We start from the raw sequence: 18,811 nt of genomic DNA on the forward strand, positions 1-18,811 counted from the left end.
TGAAAGCGCTATTCACCGATGAGTGACGCGGGAAGAACAGTTGCGGTTTCGCACCTCAGGTACACTCGTGTCTGGATCCACAAGTATCGCTGTAACAACTGAGAGGATAGGAAAAGTTAACTCACAAACAGGCCAGCTGGTCAAATGTCCAAAGTGTGAAAGAAAGAAAGAAAGAAAGAAAGAGAAAGAGAAAGAGAGAGAGTTTTACAGCATTTCTTCCTAGTAGTGAAAACACAGCTCGAGTGCTGTGCCTTCTTCAGTGTCAATGAAAGACTGTCCAGCAAATTCACAAGCAGTTGAATTGAGCATGATTATCTACCTTTTAAGTCGTAGGAGCGTTTTATTTAGTTGCCCTCGCCTCCTTCGCCATAGTATTCAACTGCGACATTGCGCATAGGAGATAAATGACGTCAGTACCTAATAACCGTTTATGATCTATTACTGAACCCATATCGTATTGACCCTATCTGCATCAAGGTGCACCGAAGAAACAATTAATTTTGACACCCCAAACGTGTAGTAACATTTTTTAAGAGTTGCATGTCAGCCACAGTGAGGGCTATGTGAGAATTAAATAAAGATTCGTCACAAATAGAATGAAACTATTGACTACTGTTCTACAAAGTAACCACATTTTAATTACCAAAACATAGCAAAATATAAAAAAAAACGAATTATTTTTTCAGTGTTTTGTGCATGGTCGAAAATTGCTGGTGCATCTCTACTAGCTTTATCATTTGCAATCCAGTAGGGACTATCCAGCAAAGCCACTGCTTTTTATCATAATGTGTGTATGCAGGCAGACCACATGATGTTGTTGTTTTTCTAAACGTGCACATGCAGGCCTGTTCACGGATGACAGATATGGGTCACTTACAAACTTAAAAATCAACAAAGGCTTGAGAGAAACAAGAAAAATCCCCAAACGGGAGCGTGACACAAAATTGCTGCTCGCATACGCAATCAAGCACAACCAAGGGCAGCACAAAAGCAAACACATAAACACAAAACCACAGGACCTACAGAAGCCACAGTCTCAAGATTTAAAAAGTCCCATTAGAAGAATAAAAGATATTTATTTTGATGTTTAGCCCCATATTCAAACTGAGTGACCTATATTTTCTCATATAAACTCCATTGTTCTTCATATGGCCGCACGATATTGAAAAAGAATGACATTGAGATGTTTTGATGTAGACAAATTGTTGGTACCCTTCAATTGTGTCCTAGCCATTTCCATTAGTTTGCCTTTTTAATGCTTCTGTTGAACCACAATTCGAAAGCAAAATCTGATTTTAGCTTATAGTTGGTTATTTCTAATTATTAATGACTTTTTTTCAGTTTAAAGGTTTTTTTTTTTTTAGAACCCCAAGTTGTTCACGATTTTTTTGGGTGATTTTTTGTGCGATAAAATTGACAAATTTTGTGGTGGTAATTCCGAGAAATTTGCAGACAATTTTGCAATTAAAAATATCTATAAAAAAAAAAAAATATATATATATATATATAAATCTTATTTCCCATATTAGGTAGCCTACTATGTTAGGTGTGTAATCTGAAAAAAACAGAAATGCGCGCACATCTAAAAAAATCTCGAAGGCAGGTGCTCGATCAAAAATAAACAGTAGCAAAAGATCAAAAGAAAATCGGCACTTTGCCACTTAAGCTCTCAAAAGTCTTTAATATCGTTCACAAGTTTAAACCTACATGGTCTTCATCAGGTAAAACAATACAAATTGGGAGTCCTCAAGAAATAGTGAAACAGCTCTACCCACGACTCCTTCAATCAATCACCACAATCAGCCAAACTCATCTCCGAGAGGTTTAAATTTGGATTTTGATTTAAATTTCTTTTTGTAAGTGTATTTATATCCGTCACCATGGCATACTTAATATATGTGTATTTATTTTTTCCCCTTGGCTCACTGACTTTGTGGTTGATTGATGCGATTATTTTTTGCAGGTGTGATGCGCTATATACTCCCTCCAAGGATGTAAAATTTGGATCTGTATTTTAAATCTCTTTTGTAATGGTATGTATGTATCTCATATTGTCATATGTATATTGCTTGTAAGTATAGTGGCTGTTAAATGGCTTGTTGGCTGATTGTGGTGATTAATTGCAGGAGTTATGTGTAGAGCTGTTTCACTATTTCTTGAGTACTCCAATTTGTATTGTTTTACCTAATGAGGACTATGTATGTAGGTCTAAACATTGGGAGCGATATTAAAGAGTTTTGAGAGCTAAAGTGGCAGTGGGCCGACTTTCTTTTGATCTTTTGCTAAGGTGTGCAATCTGACATTGACTGACACAAATAATAACAATAAAAAAAAAAAGCTTTTTTTTTAATTGTGGTCTCTTGTCAAGACAAGATCTAAAATGCTAGGGATTAAGCTAAAGGAAGGTGGCATAACTCTTTTTATCTACAAATCTCTCAGATTTCACTCCTGGAGCATCTGACATCATGTGCCATACACATAGGAAATGGGTTAGGGCTTCCCCTACCGCAATGTAACTAAAACACGGATTGTCATAAAACTCGTCGCAGGGAAGCATTTTCTCTAGTTAACAGCAGGGAATAGGGGTTTAACGATACATTTAGCTCACACAATGTGTATCACGATATAATGTTCACGATTCGATATGTATCACGATATTTGGAATAAAAATTGAAAATTAAACTGAAATGCAAACTTTATTTAAAAAAAAATTTAATTACCAAGTAAACTATTTTTTAATTATTTCTTTTGTTTCAACTTGTTAAACTGAACCTTCTTTAAGAAAATAAATTAAACAGCACTGTCTCTGGAAAATAAAACAATTTAAAAACTTCTTATAAAATATTATTGAAATTATTCAATTTAATTGAATTTAACAGTAAGAGCTTAAAGGGTCACGAAACACCAAAACACATTTTTTGAGCTGTTGACAGTCGTATATGTGTCCCACACTGCTATAAACACTATTAGGACACCTATATTTCACTAAAAAGTGTAAATTGGTTGTTTTTGCGTTATTTCAAGCAAATTCGTACTTTCGGTTTGAAACAAATTTTTGAAGCTGCGTCACGGTCATGACATAATAGCGTGTATTCCAGCGTGCAGACTGGACGTCTGTGCCAGAGTGAGTCTTATTACATCTTACAGTGTGATGCATTAATGCATGAGTAAGGCTTGGTTCAAACCAATCAGCGCGCTCTATTGTGCAACTTCATTAATATTCATTAGTGTCACAGTGTTTTCACGACAGAGACGCCACGTTGTGTTAGCAAAACAAGCGTGAAGTGTTGCTTTTAAAGTTTGCTCCAGTTAAGTTTTGTTTTAATTTTCCCTCTGTGAGAGCCCAGCTGGCGTCACGTGTGGATTTACAGTGTACGCGACGCTCGACAACAATAACTTACGTGTCTAAGGAGGTTTATTGTTTACCTGAGAGCTGTTCTCATCTCCAAACGCTGAGATCTGGATTCGCTTGTAGTATTCTCTTCATAAAGACTGGTGATTGTCCTGTCTCTACAGATTTGGTAAGTGAGTGACCAGTACTCTTTGTTTATTCAGTTTGCTCGTATCGAACTAAGTTAACTATTGCACCGAGTCACAGAGTGTAAACACGTTAGCATCACAACCAAACTTTAACCTCGTGTAGGGTTTTTACCGCATTTAGTGACCGGAATAACACACGCGGCTTTCTGACGCTACCTGCCGTGTGCATCTAAGTTTCCGGGAAATGCGGAGGTTTTTTTTCTCTCATTCGCCGTGCGGTATCAAACATTGCATGAAAAATACACGCTTAGAGCAGCTCCTCGAATCAAATATCTCGTTTGTCGCGAGGGGCATGAATGAATTCCCTGAATGAAAGAGCCAAACTGCAGTTAAAGTCCAACATTTAATAATTTGGCAAATAATTCGACTACAGATGTCCATGTAGGTTAAACACCATCACTTTCTCCTGTCTGTGTGGGTGTGTATTTTGACTCTGAAACTCGCGCGTGCCCAAATAGACACTCCCACACCCTCCCACTTTAGTTCCTCCGACACTCCCCCCTAAACAGAGCTGGACACGCCCACTTTTCTGACTTTTTCCAAAGTAGAGGTGTGAAAACACCCTGCTGAAACAAGGGGGTTTCATGGCCCTTTAAGGCTTTGCTTGGTCACTTGCGTTTTTTGTGTGAGCAATCTACATTTCCAGGTAATCAGCAGTTCTATAAAATAATCCTGAACTGATGTGTATCTGTCTGAGAGGTTTTTATGGATGGCTGTCTTCATGTTGGCCATGATGAGTGACAGTGTGGCCGTCTTTTTATTACACAGGACAGTCGTGGCTCTTTTCAGCAGTTTAGGCAAGTTTACTATTTCTTCGGCGTTGCTGATGTCGGCGCTATCAAGTGTATCATGTTGACGTGCATTTGTATGTACCTCTGTACTCAAATGAGTTCATGCTCGTCGTAATCATAACTCTAAAATGCGATATGACTATTTAAATAATGTGCACGCTTTCGGTTTCATTTCCACTGCTGTTCATACTTCCCACACGGCTCCTGAACTCACTCTGTTCCACAAACTGAATGTTGTTTACTACTTTATTACCTGTTTGTCACAACCTGCAGGTTCTGTTCACTGAAGCAGACGTGCGCGAGTCTATCATAGTCCGCCCTCTGTAGTAACAGCTCACGGTCAGCTCACGTCATGTTTGATTTTGCGGCCGCGAGCACATCATTATATGAAGACAGAATGATATTTTAGGGTGAATTGTACCTTATAAATACAGTATGTGACTCTTTCAACACCATTAGGAGGTATCCATGTCGCTGTGCAAAGTATGTAAATCACTGTGAAGACTTTAAAACTTAAGGCTATGTTTGACCCAGTATGCGTGTCAAAAAGCGGGCGAGTCTAAAGCAATGACTGTACAACCGAAATGTTGCCAGACGTCTGATTTTGAGAGGATGAGCCATCCTTTATTTCAACTCCACTCATCTTGGTCTGCTAACATTACTGCTGCTGCAATCTGAACTCACGTGCGACAGCAGGTGGAACGTAGCTCACGTGCAAACAGCTCAACTAATAAGAGAAAACGGACGTCATATCGTAATCAAATCGTCATAACGCCACGATGCATATTGTGCATTATGCATATCGCAATAAATCGTACAACGATAAATCGTTACACCACTAGCAGGGAAAGAGTTAAACGAAATCCTTTATCGATTTGAGGCACATCATAACACCTGTCATACATGTAAAGCACTAATAATGTCCTTCAATTCGGTCACGTTAACGGTCGTCATCCTTGAGCCAATCATTGTAAGCTGCTTGCTTTTCTGTGTTCCATTGCTCCGTTTGTTAGATGTTTGCTAATTTTTTTGCCATCTAAAGCATCAAACGCACAAAACACCCAATTTGTGCCACAGGATGTCCAATCACATCTTTGCATTGTCTTCACATGCAAATCACTTACTCTTTATCCGCATCTGCTTACTGCACAAGCTGCAAAACAATCCAAATACAGTTTAAAGTGATCCTGTGAACTTATTTATATTGCAGACGAACTAAATAATCCCAATATCAGTTTTTGTCAAATATTGTGCAGCCCTAGTTGGCACCCCATAAACATAAATAATCCCTAATACTACGACATTCGTCTGAGTTATGTTTTTGCTGATTCATGCTGCAAAAATTAACATGTTTGCTGTTTGGTATCTGAGATATTAGGTCAAGTCCCAATTAAATTTTTTACCCCTTGGCCCTTGAAACCGAGTGTGAAGGGGAAGACCTTCAAATTTACCCCTAAAAAAATGGGACATTACTACAGCGCCTGCACATGTCATCATATGTCGTCACGATCTTTAAAATCATATGAGATCGAGGATGGTGACTGCTGTAGTTCTTCCAGTTGCTTTATTTTTTGGTTTTTATCTTCAGGAAATCCTGAAGGAAACAATATCATGTTATCATAATGATATAATGTCGTAACTGTATTGTGTATTTACACCCTGGCAATATTCATCAGTGTAAACACACGAAAACAACAATAACATTATACCAGACACAGTGACAAGCTCATTCCCAGCCACTAGACTTTTTAGGGAGGGTATTTGAGTGTTATCGATATGTTGTGGAACTACTACATCGCATCAAATTCAAAGCTCTGATGTTTGCCTACAAAGCGACTTCTGACTTTGCTCCTTCTTATCTGCTCTCACTTCTGCAGATCTATGTGCCCTCCAGAAACCTGCGATCTGTGAATGAACATCACCTCGTGGTTCCATCCCAAAGAGGGAAGAAATCACTTTCCCGAACGCTCGCGTTCAATCTGCCCAGTTGGTGGATTGAACTCCCTAACTCCATCAGAACGGCAGAGTTACTCGCTGTTTTCAAGAAACGACTAAAAACTCAACTATTTAGTCTCCACTTCACTTCCTAATCTGCAATTGCCTCTCTAGATATACCACTAACTGTATTAAAAAAAATAAATAAATAAATAAAAAAAATTACTAATACTTTCCTTCTTAGACTTTACAGACCTAATACTTGCCTATAGCACTTATTCATTGTTGCTCTTATAGTTGTGTAAATTGCTTCCTTGTCCTCATTTGTAAGTCGCTTTGGATAAAAGCGTCTGCTAAATGACTAAATGTAAATGTACTATACAAGAGTTATTATTATGGATTGCGAAATTTAGCACGGTTTAATGTTTTTTGTTTTTCAAAGCATGAGAGTAAGACACGAACGCCATTGTGAATGTATAAAACGTGCTTGTTTGTTGTTAAAATTTGTAATAATGACAAAAAAATACCTAAATGCCGAAGACATTTTGTGTGAATGTCTACTAAATTAGTGAATACGGTGAACATTTTGCAGTAAAAACTGGTCGCATGGCAACAATTTTATGCATCGCCAGATTACATACTGTGATAGAAATCTATAGGCTATGTTTACAATTCTAAAATGCATAGAACTGTTCATATTTCTGCCATCTGATATCCAGTGTGTAACCCTCTTTAAAACAAGCAGTTGACAAAAAGTCAGAGCCAAATTAAACTTTAGGGACAAGGCAGCACTGGCCAGATTGTGCCAGTAACAATCCTGTCTACAGTCCCTAAAAAAGCTCAAAAACTATGCTGTTTTAGCTCATTTTAAATAAGGGGTTGAACAAGAGACAAAAATATTTGAGTGTACATAAACCTTATTTGTTAGGCCTGAATATTTTTGTATGTAAATATTTTGTGTGTAGAAGAGATGACTGAAGCTGCAGAATCAGCTAAAATGTTGAAATGGATGTTTTTACGTAAACATGATGGACAATATATTTCGTCACCAACAACTTTTTCATGTCAGGTCATGTCCATATAATGCGCAACAAGTCAATATATTGAATACATATATTGATACAGGGCTACTTGAAATGTTACATTCACAGTTGTGTTGATTTACTAAAAACAAGCTAGCAGTGGAGTGGATAAAATGCAATGATATTTAACTACAAACAATGTCCTCAATTTGGACTGGACGATATGGGCAAAATATCATATTCCGGTAGTTTTATGAGGAATAGGGTTGTAACGGTATGAATTTTTCACGGTATGATAATCGTCTAAAACAATACCACGGTTTGACGGTTTCGCGGTATACGGTATGTTACAAATGTTACAAAATAATAGAACAGTAAAGCAAATTTGACTTTTTCCAAATAATATATTTTTAGTTACTATAAACAACACCACTTACAATGAACAAATAAAAAATAAGAAAATAATAAATAATGTGTCAAAGTCCAAATAAAGTCCAAATAAACATGGTGCAAATCCTCAGTAAAAAATAGATATAAATATTTACTATACTATAAATAGTTACATAACGAAACTAGATTCAATATGGAACATCCTTAGGTTTTATGTGCCAGCATGGATATGGTTGTCTGTGGATATGGATTTCGATATGGTTGTCTGCAATGCAGACTGACAAACCGCTGCATCTTCATTTGCGTCTTTTGAAAACAGCATGAGCAGCAGTTCGTCTTAGCTGTGTCACTGTTTTGTCATGTTTCTGTGCTGCTGTGCATGCAAAAGTACTTAGTATGAGAATTATTTCATGCAAAACTTTTTTTTTTTTGCGTTTTATTTAGCCACGCATAAATGTATGCCTTTCTCTCATTCCATGTTGTTCAAAAAGCTTGGTCCACAAACAAAAGTGAAACCTATGCTTATTGGTTGTGATATAGCGAGTTTGAACCAATCTGGGCATGGAGGAGGGACAGTGCATCAATGTATCATGTCTGATTTGTCCGGAGACACAGTGACGAGCGTTTCTTTGTCAAATCAGCGTTGTCAAATGTTGATGACGTTACCGCACTGATTCCAAAGCCTCTGAAAGTCCGCGAATGTTATGTGATGCAGCACTGAAGATGCAGAAAGCTGAGATTCTCTTCTTTATGCCAATCTTTGAATTGTATGAATCGGATCAGCGGATCAAAAGTTATTAAACATTTAAGAGCAATACTTATTTTTAGCCGCGGGCGGCTGTCTCGGTCTTTAAGGGTTAAAACCGTTGATATGCAATTGTTCATGGTATGATAATCATGCACGTTCAAATCATGGTAAACCGTCATACCGGTATATTGTTACAACCCTAATGAGGAATAACGGTATGACTGTAAACAATATGTACTCTGTATTTTCACATAAACAGCTACTTGAGTTAAAGCCTTTAATAAAACTTTGTTAAACATTTTTTGAGCAAAATATAATTCAAACACAGGAGTTTCCCTCCTTGTTTACAAATAAACAGCTGAACAAAAAATATAATAGCTGCACAAAATCTTTGATAAATAAAATACAGTACAGGGTTTTCTCCTGCACAGCACAACATTTCAAATTTGAAACAAAATCTTTGTTAAATAAATACAGGACAGGGCTTTTTTCCCTGCTTAACACTATCCACAACACAACTGTGCTGTTGTGCAAATGTCAAAGTAAACAGAACCATAGAAAACAGAGCTACAGTGTCAGAGCAAAAAAGGAACACACTTAAATAATAACAAAGCAAAAAGTATTGTAGGATAGAAAACCACATTAAATGTAAATATGAAACGCACAGTATTTTGTCACAATTACAGCGTTTTTGCAACTAATCCTGTATACCACAGTAGTGTGATTTACAAACAACAGTTAAATCAGCTCTATATGTTTTAAGCTATACATTTACATGTATATATTGTGCATAATTATTAAACAGTGCACATATTAAAGATATCTAAAGAGAAGCCTTTCACTCAATGTAAAAAATCCTACACTTTTTCTTTTTTCATTTTGTCTAAACTTGTTTTACTAAATGTTAAATATGGAGATGAAAAAGAATAGACTATAGGTATGAGAAGTAACGAAATTGTTTGAGTACTGTGATAAATTGCTGGTTAAGCATATAAATGTGAACAGTCATTATACCAGAGCAGAAAGCAGAGCTAAATGTGTTATAACCTCAATGTAAAGAAGAGACCGTTGTGTAGGGTTGTAACGGTATGAATTTTTTACAGTATGATAATCGTCTAAAACAATACCACGGTTTGACGGTTTTGCGGTATATGGTATGTTACAAATGTTACAAAAAAATAGAACAGTGAAGCAAATTTGACTTTTTCCAAATAATATGTTTTCAGTTACTATAAACAACACCACTTACAATGAACAAATAAAAAAATAAGAAAATAATAAATAATGTGTCAAAGTCCAAATAAAGTTCAAATAAACATGGTGCAAATCCTCAGTAAAAAAAATAGTTATAAATATTTACTATACTATAAATAGTTACATAACGAAACTAGATTCAATATGGAACATCCTTAGGTTTTATGTGCCAGCATGGATATGGTTGTCTGTGGATATGGTTGTCTGCAATGCAGACAAACAGCTGCACCTTCATTTGCGTCTTTTGAAAACAGCAAGAGCAGCAGTTCGTCTTTGCTGTGTCACTGTTTTGTCATGTTTCTGTGCTGCTGTGCATGCAAAAGTACTTAGTATGAGAATTATTTCATGCAAAACTTTTTTTTTTTGCGTTTTATTTAGCCGCGCATAAATGTATGCCTATCTATCATTCCGTGTTGTTCAAAAAGCTCATTGTTGGTCCACAAACAAAAGCGAAACCTATGCTTATTGGTTGTGATATAGTGGGTTTGAACCAATCTGGGCATGGAGGAGGGACAATGCATCAATGTATCATGTCTGGTTTGTCCGGAGACACAGTGACGAGCGTTTCTTTGTCAAATCAGCGTTGTCAAATTTTGATGACGTAACCGCACTGATTCCGGAGCCTATGAAAGTCCGCGAATGTTATGTAGCACTGGAAAGCTGAGATTCTCCTTTATGCCAATCTTTGAATTGTATGAATCGGATCAGCGGATCAAAAGTTATTAAACATTTAAGAGCAATACTTATTTTTAGCCGCGGGCGGCTGTCTCGGTCTTTAAGGGTTAAAACCGTTGATATGCAATTGTTCATGGTATGATAATCGTGCACGTTCAAATCGTGGTAGACCGTCATACCGGTATATTGTTACAACCCTACCGTTGTGTAATAAATACTGAACTTATAATCAGTGAATATGAGGTGGTTTCGAAATAACCCCAAATGATATTCAACCCTTCAAAATTAATACCAAAATGATGTATAATGCAGCCATAATTCCTCGTGTCATCTTTCGAAAACGACAGCGACTGGAGACTAAAATATAAGCCCACACGTGTGCATACATTTTGATGTATTTGTAATGCTCAAGGCATCCTTATTTGTGATTATCGGTGATGCAGCACTAATGCAATATGGTGTATCCATTAGAAGACTCATCTCAAATCATTAACCTTTTGAAAAGAGATTAGCTCAGGAGGAAGCCGGGCATCAGGGAGGGATTCCTATTGTGACACAAGCAATGAGGAAACGCTTCCCTGAACCCCTGAGTAAGACAGCATGCTCTGTGCTGTGGAGGAGCTGATCAGTCAACCGAGAAAACCTTCAATATTAACATTCGAAACCAATGGCCGAGGGTGAATCCCTCGATCTCAGGACAAAACCGAAAATTTTGAAACACGCGTTCTCATTTAAGACCTGTTTCCAATAAGAGTGATAATTATAACTAGGGTTATACAAAATATCACAAAATTAATGTTATAATATTATATGCAACATACATATCACAGACATTTGTGATAAATTACATATGTCTGCATTGGTTATTTATCTAAATTTGACCAATCAGATGGGGCTTTTCTATCATTATCCACATCTACTCAGTAGTTGTAGTTCTGCTATTGGCTGGGGCGGCCCAAAGTTGAACCCAGAGCTGAAAATAAATTCTAATGGCGGGAAATGACAACAGCCAATCAGAGTGAGAAAATTTTCACTTATTTTTCACTTATTCATAGTGTTTTAAAGACTAAATGTTTGCACCTTGACAGCTTTTTTGATTACTTAAAATAAGATTTAAAATATTATCAGTTGAAGTCAGAATTATTAGCCCCCTGAATTATTCGCCACCCTGTTTAATTTTTTCCCCAATTTCTGTTTAATGGAGAGCAGATTTTTTCAACACATTTCTAAACATAATAGTTTGAATAACTCATTTCTAATTATTTTACATTTGCCATGATGACAGTAAATAATATTTTACTAGATATTTTTTAAGACACTTCTATACAGCTTAAAGTGACAGATAAAGGCTATGGAATATATACAGCCATATCGCACTGCTACTTGTATGGATGTATGTATGTATATATATATATATATATATATATATATATATATATATATATATATTAGGGGTGTCACGATTAAGATTTTTAATCGAAATCGATTGAAATTTATGCTCAATTTCGATTATCGAATCAAAAAATAGAATCGTCGATGCTGCCATGCCCCCATGTCACGTCAGCTTGGCTTGCCAAGTGGGAAAAAAACAGGCTTGTGGAAGTGCTTGTTAAACTGCAGAAGCAGGAGACCCGTCGACAGAACTTAAACCCTCTCCTCTTTCAATGAAGTCGCTGGTGTGTAAGCATTTTGGATTTCCAGTGAGTTGTTGACAACGTTCGTGTAGTCGACAAAAAAAACAGTTTTGCAAGCTCTGCTATGTACGTATTACGTAAGGTTCGTCCGATAGACAACACCGGCATCGCGATCCTCCGCCCTCCCCCGTTGCAAATCCGCTCGCGGAAAATGCACATCACGTGACCACACAGACACATACACAGCCATGCGCTCGAGACAGCAGGTCCAGGCAGAGGACTGCTTCAATCTTTCACTCACTTGTACTTAGTCATTTTAGCAAACACCTCAGATACTGTTGGCTGGTTCGTGTTGGTTGTGCGTCTTTTTTACCGCCGCCATTATAACGACACAGATCCCTGCCTAGTCCCACAGAAAAAGTGATTGACAGATGGTAATTATGTGTGTATCTTGCCTTTATTAATTTACTGTATAATTTGTTTATGGGTAAAACAAAGACCATCCAGGTCAGGTAGTTTAAACGGTAGGCTACAAATAATTAATTTGTCTTTAATTAATTAATTAATTATTCATAATCAAAAATCGAATCGAATCGTGCCTTTAGAATCGAAAATGTAATCGAATCAAGGATTTGGAGGATCGTGACACCCTTAATATATATATATATATATATATATATATATATATATATATATATATATATATATATATATATATATATATATACACACACATATCACAACTGGTGGTTAATTAATATTTCTTTATGATTGTTTATGACTAAAGAAGCCAAGGTACATGCATAGAATCACTCACCAACATGCCGTAACATTCATTATTGATTTAAAAAAATATATGAATTTACATATTTTATCAGCGTTGCACATCTGTTAATTCCCCGAAAACAAATTGACAGTGATTCCAACAATATTGTTCCTCTACATATTTTTTCCCAAATACTGAAAATTTTCATAAAAGTCATGAATAAAGTCAAACTACAGGAACCACCTGTTACAAGCCAAATGTAAATTTTTAGTGAGGCAATTAATAAAATCTAACACGTTTAATTGATAAAGAATCACCAACGCATTACATGTTCATAATTCAGGGCCTACAAATCAAATGTAACGAGTAGTTACATGGACACTTACATTTAAGCAAACGCTTAAAAAAAAAAAAAAAAAAAAAAAAGAAGCCTGGAAAATAAATATTAGCCTACATACTTATCTCAACCTCATGTTAAGCCAATGTGCATGCCTTTTTTTCAGCAAAAACCCAAACAGATTACAACCACAAATAAATGCAATGACGAGTGAATGCCAAGGATGTTATTCAGATCCCTGTGCTCGACAGAACAATCAAACCTGATCAAATTTGAATGTATAAGTGAACAAGCCCTTGAAATCTTTCAGACCTCAGATGTGTCTGTGATTGACCCCCAGACAAAAGCATTTTTAAATAATAGGAAACATTAAACAACATTAAAACCAAGATATTGTGAATTAAAGCCTGTTTAAACATTAAACAACCCCTACTCCTGTATATTAAAAACAAGGACATAAACGTAAATAAAAAAACACACTAAATAAATAAATAAATAATGCCTCCTCACGACATTGAATGAGCTTTCCTCCTGCGGGCCAGAATGTTCAATGTTTTTTTCATCCCTGAACAGGAAGGAGGAAGACGATATTTCACAAACCACCTGCCAGCTGTCTATAGCACCAATATATCAAACTGCTTTCTTGATAATCGATCGAGCTAGCCGGTTATCGATGGATATCACATCCAAACAGCGGACAGAGACGTGAAGTTCTCCGTTTTCTGTCGCGAACACGAGCCACAGGGCAAGTCGTGATGCGCAGTTATTGTTCAAACACTGACCCCAGATCACAGCCTCAATCGATCAGTCAAGACTAGCATTAATTACGAGCAGGATTAGCCGTCTACAAGTACTGGAGCTAACAGCCCTGACAAACACCTTTAGCTCGTTAGCTATAGCAGCCTTATTTCTTTCACTCACTTCCACGATGAACTTCGCCGGGGGCTTCGAGGGGGGGAGGATGAATACTGAGATACCAGCGTCTGGAGATTGTGTGACACCTTTTCTCAATAAATTCAGTGGTGATATCCCGCTACCCGCTTTTCCTCCTTTCTTTAGTGTTCCTGCAAGTAACGTGAACCTTTCGCTGTCGCCAATGACTTCCGCTCTCGGACTCTAAGGAGATTTCAAAACAAAAGTCCCTGTACTATACTGGGGTTACGCATTTTGAACGCTGTAACCTTTACAGCTGGTATGACATTTGTGAAAGTATTTATATAAAACGGTATACCGGGTTGTTGGACATATGCTGAAGTATTTGTGCTGTATTAAATAAAACAGTATTTATTTATTTATTTATTTACGCAATGTAAAAAATATGCTAACAGGATGAAAACCTACAAGTTAGCATTCAACTAACGATAACGTAAAATAAAAATTTAATCACTTTTAATTACACTTATAATGTTCCAAACCTTAATGTTTCTTTCATCTATTGAACACAAACAAATTTTGAGGAAAGCTGAAACCCTGTAACCATTGAGATACATAGTGTTACATATGTTTACATAAGTTTCTTTCCTCAAAATATCTTCTTTTGTGTTTATACAAAATGGTAAACCGGATTGTTGGACATATGCTGAAGTATTTGTGCTGTTTTAAATAAAAAAAAGGTTTTTATTTATGTCAAAAAAAATTAATTTAAAAAAACTACAAGTTCGCCATTTAAGCTACGATAACGTAAAACAAAAATGTAATTACTTTTAATCACCCTCATGTGGTTCCATACCTTTATGTTTCTTTCATCTACTGAACACAAACGAATAAATTTTGAGGAAAGCTTAAAACCTGTAACCATTGACATACATTAAATATATAAACATATGTTTACAAGTTTTCTCAAAATTTCTTCTTTTGTGTTTATATGGTATACCGGATTGTTGGACATACATACTAATTATACACTACTAATATTTTTGCTTCAATATATAAAGCAGTTTTTATTTATTCACACAATGTCAATAATATGCTAACAGGATGAAAACCCACAAGTTAGCCATTTACTCCAACTAAGGATAACATTAATTCAACCTAAAATGAAAATAATCTGTTTTTAATTACCCTCATGTGGCTTCAAACCTGTTGTTTGAACACAAACTAATACATTTTGGGGAAAGCTGAAAATCTGTAACCATTGATATCCATACTGAAGTCAATGTTTTTTCCCTCAAAATATCTTTTTTTTTCTTTCTGTTGAACAGAAGAAACAAACATATTTGAAGGAAGTGAAGGGCAAGTAGGCCTAAATGATGACAGAATTTTCATTATGAATCACTGCTTTAAGAGCTCAAATGAAATTTGATAATATAATTTCTGCAATTGTCTGAAAGAATGTAACTTGAGGCAAACCTTCATGACAAATCACAATATAGCCTAACTCATAACGTTTAAATAAACCATCATTTGTTTTTTAGCCATTCTGATTTAGGACCTGCATGGAAAATAATCCAAAATAAAAACATATTATATGACCTGCTGAAAAAAAAGTAGCTAACTTAGACTGGTTTAAGCTGGTTGACCAGCCTGGTTTTAGAGTGCGTTTGGCCATTTCCAGGCTGGTATCCAGCCATTTCCAGCCTGATCTATAGATGGTCAGACTAGGAAATGACCAGCTAAAACCTAGCCAGGCTAGTCAAGCTGGTTTTAGCTGATCATTTTCCAGCCTGACCAGCTAAAACCAGCCAACCAGCCTTGTTTAAGCTTTTTTTCCCCCGTAGGGTAGTAAATAAACACTGTTTTCAGGACAAATAAAGAAACAGCATGTTCACTCGTAAAAATTACCACTATCTTCTTAAATTAATTTAGTAATCTTTTTTACATTAATAGGGTATTTCTGTTACACTAGTTGAAAAAATGGGCGACGCAGTGACGCAGTAGGTAGTGCTGTCGCCTCACAGCAACAAGGTTGCTGGTTTGAGCCTCGGCTGGGTCAGTTGGCGTTTCTGTGTGGAGTTTGCATGTTCTCCCAGCGTTCTTCCGGGTGTTCCGGTTTCCCCCACAGTTCAAAAACATACGGTACAGGTGAATTGGGTAGGCTAAGTTGTCCGTAGTGTACGAGTGTAAATGAATGTTTATGTTTCCTAGAGATGGGTTGCAGCTGGAAGGGCATCCATTGCCTAAAACACACACTGGATAAGTTGGCGGTTCATTCCACTGTGGCGACCCAAGATTATTAAGGGAACTAAGCTGAAAAACGAAAATGAATTAATGAATGAATTGACAAAATGACATTATCTCATCTATATTTTGACACTGCATTTAAACTAATGTTAGCTGAAACATTAAAGCAGAAGTGTTTGTACAAGTTTGTACATATTGTAAATGGAGGCTTTATCAAATCATTTGCCATTTTTATTTAATGCAGGGCATTTAATTAGGATATCTTGTCTTTACTCAAGTACAATTAATTATTATTAAATTGTTTTAATTAACGTAACATTTAAAGAATGGAAGCTTTTCTAAGCAACTTTTCTCTTGTTGTGAGCAGCACTGTTTTGCTGTATTTATCGATTAAACAAATTAACATAATAAGTAAATGAAGAGACCAAGATTTAACAGACTTTTATTGGTGATTAACACAAGCTGCTCTACAGAATTATATTGTTGTGTGTAGCACCCCCTGCTGGTTTGTTTTGAATTTTAAATAAAGCAACACATGTAATGACAACGTTTATTTAAAACTTGCAGTGCCAAAGGTTAGTTGTTAATTAATGTAGTATTTTAACACCAAGTTGAACATAATTATTTGCTATTCATTTTTATACCTTGGACAATATGTTTTTTTTTTAGTCTTGTATTGATTTTTAATCTTATTCATTCATTCAATTATTCATTTATTCATTCATTTGTTCATATAAACCTTCATTTATATAGAGGCTAGGCATTATAGGTTGTTTACTGTTTAATTTATATAATTTTATTATTTGTAATCATTTATATAACGTGTTGAAGTTTGTAAGGGAACTAATAGTTAAAATTTAGATATAGATAATTGCTAAATTAAGGTAAATAATACATCTATCTATCTATCTATCTATCTATCTATCTATCTATCTATCTATCTATCTATCTATCTATCTATCTATCTATCTATCTATCTATCTATCTATCTGTCCGTCCTTTCGTCCGTCCTTCCACCCATCCATCCATCCATCCATCCATCCGTCTATCTATATAAATTTAAATATATGGGACGCTGAATAAACAACAGAACAACAGGCATCTTCCAAAGCTAAATGACATTAAAGGGATAGTACCAAAAATAAAGATAAAATTTACTCTATGAAGATAAAATTTACTCACCATTTACTCATCCTCCAGGGGTTCTAAACCCTCATGAGTTTATTTTATCTGTTGAGCAAAAAAGACAATACTTTGAAGAAAGCTGAAAACCTGTAACCATTGACTTCCATAGTAGGAAAAACAAACCAAAGTCAATGGTTACAGGTTTTCATATTTCTTTAAAAAAATTTCTTTAGTGTTCAACAGAAAAAAAGTCAAATGTGTTTTAGTGTTGTCGGGGAGCTTTACGCTCTGTTTTTGATGAAAATTTATTGAATAATTTATTTGTTTTCTTTCAAATGTTTTTTATTTGTTATAAAATTCATCTATTACAGGCATTTTGATTTGCCAGGGAAGGAAAATATTCATATTTGTGTATATTAAATCATCAATTACAAAAAAAAAATCATTCTCTCAATAATTATTGCCTTAATGACGTATTATTATTTAAATTTATATTAAAATGTATGGGGCGTCACGGTGGCGCAGTGGGTAGCACGATCGCCTCACAGCAAGATTGCCACTGGTTTGAGCCCCGGCTGCTTCAGTTGACATTTCTGTGTGGAGTTTGCATGTTCTCCCCGTGTTAGCGTGGGTTTCCTCTGGGTGCTGTGGTTTCTCCCACAGTCCAAAGACATGTGCTGTAGATGAATTGAATAAGCTGAATTGTCCGTAGTGTACGTGTGTGAATGCAAGAGTGTGTGAGTGTTTCCCAGTGTTGGGTTGCAACTGGAAGGGCATTTCCTGCTTAAAACATATCCTGCATAAGTTGGCAGTTCATTCCTCTTTGAATCAACCCCTGGTTAATAAAGGGACTAATCCGAAAAGAAAATGAATGAATGAATGAATAAAAAATATGTGATGCTGAATAAACAATAGACATCTTTCAAAGCTAAATGACATTAAAGGGATAGTACTTTACAGAAATGTAATCTTCCTCAAGTGCTTCCAAACCATTATGAGTTACTTTATTCTGTTAAACACAAAAGAAGACACTTCGAAGAAAGCTGAAAACTTTGACTTCCATAGAAGGGCAAACAAATCAAAGTCAATGGTTACAGGTTTCAAGTTTTCTTGAAATATTTTCTATAGTGTTCAAAAACATGTTTGGAACAAGTAAAAGGTGAGAAGATTTCAGTTTTGGGTGAACAGTTATCCAGATTTTATAACAGAAAAATCTAAACAATATATCCCACAGATGGCGCTGTTGTTTATATTAAAAATTGAGTGGCGGTCACACTCTCAAATATTAAATTATTTTATCGTAATACTTCAACAATCACACTTTAATGGCACAATGTTCACTTAGGACCCAAAAATGGATGTGTATAAATCCATACAAGTACAAAAACGAAACTATTCCGCCGCTTGTTCTCGAAAGGGTTAACTCTTGTAATTGGATCAATGGACATAATGCGAAGCCCCAGCATCTAATTTC

The 18,811-nt window shown here is 35.9% G+C and overlaps 1 protein-coding gene across 4 annotated transcripts in view; it reads right to left on the bottom strand.

Moving 5' to 3' along the window:
* The window catches only part of csnk1g1 (casein kinase 1, gamma 1), a 115,727-nt gene extending 101,563 nt beyond the window's left edge, over nt 1-14,164 (bottom strand). For 3 of the 4 annotated variants that reach the window (XM_005166600.5, XM_005166599.5, XM_009303474.4), the window contains exon 1: nt 14,014-14,164. The gene's annotated coding sequence lies outside the window, so the exon portion shown is untranslated. 4 annotated transcript variants of the gene reach the window in all.
* Nucleotides 14,165-18,811: the final 4,647 nt, after the last annotated feature.

The sequence above is a fragment of the Danio rerio genome, chromosome 7, assembly GCF_049306965.1.
Source record: "Danio rerio strain Tuebingen ecotype United States chromosome 7, GRCz12tu, whole genome shotgun sequence".
NCBI classification, from domain to species: domain Eukaryota; kingdom Metazoa; phylum Chordata; class Actinopteri; order Cypriniformes; family Danionidae; genus Danio; species Danio rerio.